This window comes from Rhodamnia argentea, chromosome 5 (assembly GCF_020921035.1).
Source record: "Rhodamnia argentea isolate NSW1041297 chromosome 5, ASM2092103v1, whole genome shotgun sequence".
In the NCBI taxonomy this organism is placed as follows: domain Eukaryota; kingdom Viridiplantae; phylum Streptophyta; class Magnoliopsida; order Myrtales; family Myrtaceae; genus Rhodamnia; species Rhodamnia argentea.
Window position 1 is genome coordinate 27,371,032 of NC_063154.1, and position 7,049 is coordinate 27,378,080.

Sequence of the window (7,049 nt, forward strand, 5' to 3'; positions counted from 1 at the left end):
TTTCATTGCTAACTTTTAAGAAAAGAATTTGCGACGAAAAAAGACATTCGTCGCTAATTGGCGACGAAGCCTATTTTTGTCACAAAGGAGATTGCGACGAATAATCTTTTCACGGCTGTTTTCGTCGCTAATTGGCGACAAATTTTTTTTGTGGCCATTTTCGCCACAAATTAGTGATGAAATATTTTTCGTGGCTAATTTTTTCGCAAATTAGCGATGAATTTTTTTTCGTTGCTAATTAGCGACGAATATTCATTTTGTCGCTATTTTCGTCAGAAATTAGCAACAAATTTTTTCCGTCGCTAATTTTTCGTGGCTAAATCCATGTTTTTTTTTTGTAGTGTTTAAGATGTAAAATGTAAATTGAATATTGATATAACAGGTCAAAAACCGGTCAAACATGGTCTAAAAAGTTATTCAACTTTTTAGACAAATAGTTAAGCAGTTGTCCAACTTCGACCAAAACAATATAATGAGGCCAAGAGATATGTGAAGAGAATATTCTAAGCAGCAGTTTATTCCCGGCTTAACTTACCTACAAATCATTATTCCAAACAAAAACAAACAAAAATCGCATTAGAAGCCTATTCAAACGAAATAGTAGCATCACTTCAAAGGCTTAATTTTCAGTATTTGTAGTAGGTGAAATGCGATGCCTGCTAACTCTATAATATACTCTAGTAAAAAATTCACTGGAATCAAGACTATCTAAAGAGACTCGAGCTTATGACCCAAAAAAAAAAAAAAAAAAAAAAGAGACTCGAGCTGAGAACACTTTGTTGCCAATCCTCATGGGCCTTCCCTATAGAGATCGTCTTTTATCCGAGTCATTCTCTTGTTTAACAACCATCATTATTCTGTCATGGTGTGTCCTAGCTTTAACAGGACTAGACCAACCGGCTCGCTTTCTAGAATCTAATGCTTGAGTTGCCGATCCCGACAGTGTTTTAAGCTTAGGGAATACTACTAGCCACTTCTGTGAGTGGGCCGGTGTCACATGCGGTCGAAGACACCGAAGAGTCACGGTATTGGACCTCAGCTCCAAGCACCTCTCTAGGGTTGTGCCACCTCACATTGGTAGCATGTGTTTTTTGAGGGAAGTCTATCTGCAAAACAACAGTTTTCGATCCGAAATCCCCTTACATTTCGGTCGCTTTTTTCGGTTGCAAAAGTTGGCCCTTGATATCAACTCGTTCAGTGGACAAATCACTTTGAATCTCTCCCATTGCTCTAATTTGCTCTTTCTTAACTTAGTCTACAACACGCTAGAAGGAAATTTGCCTACAAAACTCATCTCCTTGTCTAACTTCCAAGTACTTATACTTCACGTCAACAACTTGATGGGAGACATTCTGTCGTCATTTGGAAACTTATCATCTCTTCGAGTCTTCGCAACAACATTAAATAACCTCAGGGGTAGGATCCCGGAGACTCTCGGTCAGCTGAGAAATCTAAACACCCTCACTATCGGCTAGAAAAAATTTGTCGATAAAATTCCTCTCTCAATCTTCAATACATCCACTGTGACAATATTTGATGTGACTGGAAACCAATTAGAGGGGAGCTTACCCAACGACATAGGCTTCACTCTTCCAAATCTTGAGAGAATCAGTTTGGGTGTTAACCACATCAGCGGAGCCATTCTTGAGTCAATATCCAACGCCTCTAATCGCGGCCAAATCCAAGTCTTGGACAACAAATTTTCTGGGAAACTTCTTTCTTTCTCAAAGATGAGAGGACTCTATTGGCTTGAAATTGGCATCAATAACTTTGGAAGTGGGCAATTTGTTGATCTTGACTGCCTCTGCTCTTTAACCAATTCCACAAACTTAAAAATACTGGGCATGTGAAGCAATGCTTTTGAAGGGTCAATATCCGACTGTATCAATAATCTCTCTATCACCCTTTTGTAGCTTCAATTTGGTAATAATTATACTTCTGGAACCTTACCTTCTGGAATTAAGGATCTCATCAATTTGGAGACAATGGAATTACAAGGGAACAACATCGGGAGAAACATTCCTTCCGAGATTAGAAATTTAAAAAAAATGAAGATTATAGACCTTGGCCAGAATAATTTCTTAGGGAAAATACGACAATCTATCGAGAGTTTAAGGATGTTAACCAAATTGTCCTTGTATGGAAATCATCTTCAAGGCTTAATACCATCGTCTCTAGGAAACTACCGGAATCTACTTCCCCTAGACCTTTCGAGCAACAACCTTAGCGGCAACATACCCCCGAAAACTATGGGCCTCTCATCATTGTCGATTTATCTCAACTTGTCTCAAAATAATCTTACTGGTTCTCTTCCGGAAGGAGTTGGAAATAGCAAAATCTCGGCGAATTACATCTTAACGAGAACAGATTATTTCAAAAGATCCCAAGCAGTATTGGCGGTTGTACATCCATGGAACACCTATACGTACATGATACCCTTTTTGAAAGGCCCTTACCATTGACTATGAGTTCCATGAGAGGTCTTCAGGTTTTGAATGTTTCCAACAACCAATTGTCCGGCCATATCTTGAAATTTTTGAAGTCATTGTGAATGGGTTATCTTTTGAGGAGACTCCAACATTTGAACACAATCCAACTTCTAAGGATACTCGGAACCATGCTGACTCTCAACGAGATTTTGAAGATGCAAACAAAGCTGAATCTTCTTAGGCACAAGATGAGAGGTTTAACAAGAATTAAAAGCACAAATCTAGTCATCCAAAGGATCTTGTGATTAGAAACATAGATGAAGGGATCATAATTGATGGAGTTTCGGGATTGTCAAAACGCAGCGGAATATAATTTTAAATCGAAACCCTAGACAGCATACATGCGTATATTGAAATCAATAGGAGTTCAAGACGTACCTTTTGCAGATCGAAGATAAATTGACGATCGGTTGTGTCTGGATTAGCGCCTCAAGTGTTGCGCCTTTACCGGTATCCACACACACGAACCGAAGTCTCCAACGATCCAAGTGCTAGCTTACGGATCTTGGAGTTTCTCTTGCTAGATTGCCTTTGATCTTTGAGACTCTCTCAAAGATCTAAGAATAGAGAACAATTCTCTATGTTTCTATTCTCATAGACGTCTCTAGGATTTTTCCACGTCTATATATAGCATCAATATTTACGCATAATAAAAGAAGTGGGGCCGGGCGATTCGGGTCCACCAAACCGTCTATCTCCAATCGTGCATTTCATCGTTATCTCATAACATGCACGATCGCATAGATATTTAGAATAAGAGAATAAATTAAAGTCTACTTCTTAAGTAGATCAAGGCACAGAGAACATATAAACTCAATTCGCTATTGTGTACGACCCTATAGGTTCACTAAACATTAGCAGTGTGTTCAAAACTCTTTTTGGCTCACAAGTCATAAGCGGTCTCTAGCAACACATTATGACTACCTAAGTATAGTAAATGTCGTTTTTCGACACAACCTAATCCACAACTAATGTTAGAGCAACAACCTTGATTAGTTCCTAGGGCAGACCGCTAACATAATGGTCGCTAAAATAATGTCATTTGGTTGAGACGAATGTTGTATGATTCGAACATGTGAGGAAATTTTACATGACAATTGATGGTTTGGCTTGAACGCATTTTTTTTAAGAAAATTATCCAAAAAATCATAAACCTATTATACAGTTGCCAATTTACTCATAAGCTTTCCAATTTAGCCAATATAGTTCCAAACCTTTTGATGATTTTTCAATGCAGCCCATCCGATCGATTTAAATTAGAAATAGTTGACGTAATGATCCAATCAACACCGGCCGTCTTATGTGACACGGCCACCGGCTTACGTGCATCATCTTAAATTAAACAACGTCATTTTACGATTTTTTTAATTTGTTTATTTTTTTCTTATTGTTTCCTAATATTGCTCATCTTTTTCCATCCGCCGATCGTTGTGGCCTCGGTGATGATCCATGAAGATCACCGGCCACGGACAAGGGCAAAAACGCGCTCGTCTAAATTAGGCGAGGGTCCTAGATCGCCCTCATCCAAATCAGGCGACGATGTCGCAGCCCTTGCCACGCCCTTGTAGGCCATCATTGAGGCCTTGATGAGTGGGAAGGAAGAAGATGACAACAGAAGGAAAGAAAAAATTAAATCCTCCAACAAAATCAAAAAGTAATAGAAAAGGATAGATAAACTTCTTAACATATCTTATGCTAGGCAACTATAAAGCCTCACCAATCCTTGAGAGAAATAAAACACTTTCTTGCGCGAATTGGTTTCTTGCTAAAACAGAATTGAAAGGCTCCAAAGGTTTGGCTGGATCACTAGAATCGTCCTCCTTGCAACGTGAGAAGAAATGATAGAAGGCTGCCTTGGTCCCGAGGGTGATGAGTGATTCAACGATGCCAAGATCAGTAAACTTCCTCCGGGTGGGACATCGACCTCTTCCCAAGGTAGTTATGATTATGGCCTTGTCGAGCACAAGTCAATGATCTTCTCCAAGTTTCCACTTTTGAGAGACTATGCTCTCGCTCAATCACCAGTCCAAAGATTAAGGTCACCTTATGCAAAGAACAACCGCATAGGCCATCTATTTCCCATCGATCGTCTTTGACCACCACGGAATTCATAAGTCAATTATCCTTAAGATTGTTTGGAAAATATTAGATAGCATGAAACATAACAATTGTAGGAAATATGTTGGAAAAGACGAGAAAAGTAAGAATAATTGTCTGAGGCGTGCAAGCACCGTCCTTAAGGATAATCCTGCCCATCGGAGTACGAAACTCGATGCGTAAGGCTTCTAGCAACTTTCCTCCCAAGATATAACAAACCTTAGCACTAAATATTAAAAGGAATAGAAACAACGTTATGAGTATAACCCAACAAAGAAGAAAAAAAAAAGCGAAATACTCTCTTATGTAATGCAAAGATCTCGGAAGATTGTTTCTTGAAATTCAATTTATATTCAACCAAAATAGAGCCGCTGAGAAACCATTATAAAGCCGTTGTAAAATAATGGAGGGTTTATGAAGAAATAAATCAGCCTTTACATGGTAGTTATAAAGCCGTTAGAAAATCATTACATGAACATTGCAAAACTATTATAGAACTGTTATAAATTAAAGGAGGACAGAAAATGTTACTTCTAAGACTCTCCTCGTAGTCCGAGCTTGTTAGCTTTTGAGTTCACCGTCATCCGAGCTCGCCGGCATCTAAGCTCACCAACATTTGAGCTCCCCAACATCTAAACTCATCATTAGAAGACCATCCATTGAAAATAATGATAGATAATCATTGCGGTCAAAATTCTATCAAAATCACTATAAAAGAGTATTTCAAAACTACTGAAATATTCAACGCATTAAGCGGTCGTGGATATATATAATTTGACAGCTAGTAGGAACTCGCCTGCGATCCCCCGCTGGTCTCTCCCTCTCTCTCTCTTCCCCTCCTTCAAGTTCATGCTCGTGCATGTTATACTTCTCTTTCTTCAAGTTCATGTTCATGCTCACCCTTTAAATACACAAATGTGTGTATATGTATTTTACCCACCCTTTTTTTTTCATGTATAGTTCATATTGAAGGGTATGCCAACTTTTTTCATTTTTTCCCCTTATGCCTTACTAAAAAAAATAAAACTATATTCTTGGTCTTTGAATTTGAGGTTTTTTTCCCGATCAAGTTCTCTCAACATTAGTTTGTCTCATCGACTCGTTAACCTTATATAACTTTTCTAATCAAAGTCCTTTGGCTCCAAATATAATTAAGTGGAACAACATAGGGACCTCGACAGCAGGATGAATTAATTGAATTTTGCTATATATAAGAGACTTTTCGTTTCATGGTCTCGCATGCAGATTATTTTTATAATTTTCTTTTCATAATAATGAGGTGTTTGGGAGTAGAGCACTTGAGTAATCCTTGTTAAAATCTTAATTTTGGTAACCAATTTAATCATTCATTGCATAAAAAATTAAAGGACTTGAGTAATTCAACAAGATTTGGCTGGGTCAACCCGGTTGACTCGTCCCTATCCGGTTCTATGGGCCGAATCAATTGAATTGGCCAAGCTAACATAGCAATTTAGAGAGAGGAAGGGAAAAAAAAAACAGACAATCGGGAGGCTCAAGTCAAACCGGTTTGACTAAAGTTGACCCGGCCCGATGAAATTCGGCTAACTCTTCCTCTAAATTGCAAAAATACCACTTGAATTAATTACAATAAATCATGACAACTCATCAATTCAAGTGCACCTTCATCTCAACCATTCTTTCCAGATTAATCTCAAACCTTGATTAATCCATGTCACTCATCCATGTGCTCTAGCAAGAGCCAATAGAAGCCTTTCTTAGCTATTAAGGAACGAACCTTGGCCATCTACTCGGGGGATGATGTGTAGGGCTAGGATTGAAGCAATTTCAAGTTTCCCTAAAAAAATTTTCCCTCTCTTTCATGCATGGCCGGGCCACTTGCTCTCATTGATGCACTCTCAAAGTTTTTGAGAACAAAATATCTCTCACTTGGTCTCATTGGCCTCGTCTTCTCCTCCACCGGATTCTTCCTCTAGCCGGCCAAATTGCAGCCTTCCACCGCTGGCTCCTTCATGCAAAAAGCTCCCCCTACGAGTTCCCAAGCCGATCGTGGTCGGCCCCTTGCTCAATTGTTACCGAAGCTCCACGAAATTGGCCAGTTTTGTTTTGTTTTTTGGTCTCTTGCCGGCGGTCTCAATTGAAGCTATAAGCAAATAATTTTTAATATCAAACTCAGAGGATCATCCAATGATCCTTGATCTCAACTATGTTGAAGTGAAGCATAGATTCCATCTATAGTTGATTATCAAGGTAGGATGTGATGAATTGATTAGTTAGCAGTTGTTCAAACTAGTTCAACTTTTTGGAAATCGAAGCTAATTGCATGTTTAGGATTTCAATTCTATGTTGGCCAAATAGTTTGAGATGATTATCTATATCAACTTTGAATGATATTCATGTGCATTGAAGTACGCCTTACATGTTTAGATGAAAATCCTTAGAATCTGGTTTAGCTCTAAGCTCAATCAAGGCTTTGCATGTTCA